The sequence below is a fragment of the Galeopterus variegatus genome, unplaced genomic scaffold (assembly GCF_000696425.1).
Source record: "Galeopterus variegatus unplaced genomic scaffold, G_variegatus-3.0.2 Scaffold14201, whole genome shotgun sequence".
Taxonomy (NCBI): domain Eukaryota; kingdom Metazoa; phylum Chordata; class Mammalia; order Dermoptera; family Cynocephalidae; genus Galeopterus; species Galeopterus variegatus.
Genome location: NW_007740312.1, coordinates 2,441 through 4,217, shown reverse-complemented (window position 1 = coordinate 4,217; position 1,777 = coordinate 2,441).

Genomic DNA, 1,777 nt, shown 5'->3' with positions numbered 1-1,777 from the left:
GTCTGGGTGTGCCAGAGCCTGGCCCGGGAGGAGGAGGAGCTGTGGCTGGTACTGCCATTGGCTGGGTCCCAGCCTCCCTGGACTGCCTCCGACGAGGCTCAGGAAACTTAGAAGTTCACTCTTCCCAGGGCACTGAGCCCAGAATCCTTGATCTTCCAGGATCCACTAGACCCCCACAGGTCCACTCTGACCCCCTGTTCCTTTTCACATCCCTCAGCTTGTGTGGGAGGAGCTGAGGCCTGTCCTGCCCTCTCACTCCTCAGAAATTCTCCACTGCTAATTCTTAGGACTCCTCTGGCTTCCGTGGGCTGTGTTCCACGTTCTCCTCTCTCTCTGGTTGCCCCTCAGTGGCCTTCTATTCTCATGGCTTCAATTACCTTCGGGAGCTCCAGGCCTCCCAGACTCTGTCTCTGGCACAGACGCTTTTGCCCCTTAAACTGCCCCCACCTGGATGCCTTCTCCTACCTATCTCCTCACCTGGCCAACTCCTGAAAGATGTTGAAGAAATTGCATGTGGGCCCCACACCCCTGCGTCTGAGCCCAACACCCCTGCATCTGGAGCCCACACCCCTACATCTGGGCCCCACATTCTTGCATCTGGGCCCCACATTCCTGCATCTGGAGCCGACATCCCTGCATTTGGGCGCCACACTCTTGCATCTGGAACCCACACCCCTATATCTGGGCCCCACATTCCTGCATCTGGAGCCAACATCCCTGCATTTGGGTGCCACACTCTTGCATCTGGAACCCACACCCTTACATCTGGGCCCCACACTCTTGCATCTGGAGCCCACACCCCAGCATCCGGGCCTCACACCTCTGCATCTGAAGCCCACGCCCCTACATCTGGGCCCCATATTCTTGCATCTGGGCCTCACATCCCTGCATCTGGAGCCGACATCCCTGCATTTGGGCCTCACACCCCTGCCTCTGAGCCCTACACCCCTGCATCTGGAACCCACACCCTTACATCTGGGCCCCACACTCTTGCATCTGGAGCCCACACCCCTGCATCCGGGCCTCACACCTCTGCATCTGAAGCCCACGCCCCTGCATTTGGGCCTCACACCACTGCCTCTGAGCCCCCACACCCCAGCATCTGGGTCCCACATCTCTGTATCTGGAGCTTACACCATGTATCTGGAGCCTTTGTGCCTGCATCTGAGCCCTACACCCCTGCATCTGGACTCACACCCTGCATCTGAAGCTCACACTCTTGCATCTGGACCCATATGCCTGCATCTGGGCTCCACATCCCTGCATCTGGAACCTACACCCTTGCATCTGGATTTGAAGCTCACTTCAGCTAGTTTTCAATCTGGGTGATTTACCTGTTTACTCCTTTGTAAAAAGCTGTGCTTGAGAGGGCTGTCATGAGAAGACAGTGGCCAAACAGTGCAATGACTGAATTCACGGACTGTGTGGCCTGAATTCCAGCTCTGCCACTTCCTTGCTGTACAATGCCTCAGTTTCTTATCTGCAAAGTGGGAAAGTAACAGCCCCTACCCATCGGATTGATGCACAGATTAACCCGGCCTTAGTGGTAATGTGCTTAGAACAGACCTGGCACAAAAAATCCCTTTCCACGACTGCCTCTGATGTGTGTAAACTGCCCAGCACAGGCCTGGCATGTGGTGGGCACTCAAAAAAATGTTACTTCCTCCCCCTTGTCCTTATTCCTACACCTTTGCTTTCTGAGACATGGGGAAGGCAGAGGAGAAGGGAGGGTGAGACAGACATATTCACTAGAGAAAATCTCCTTTGGATGGATGTT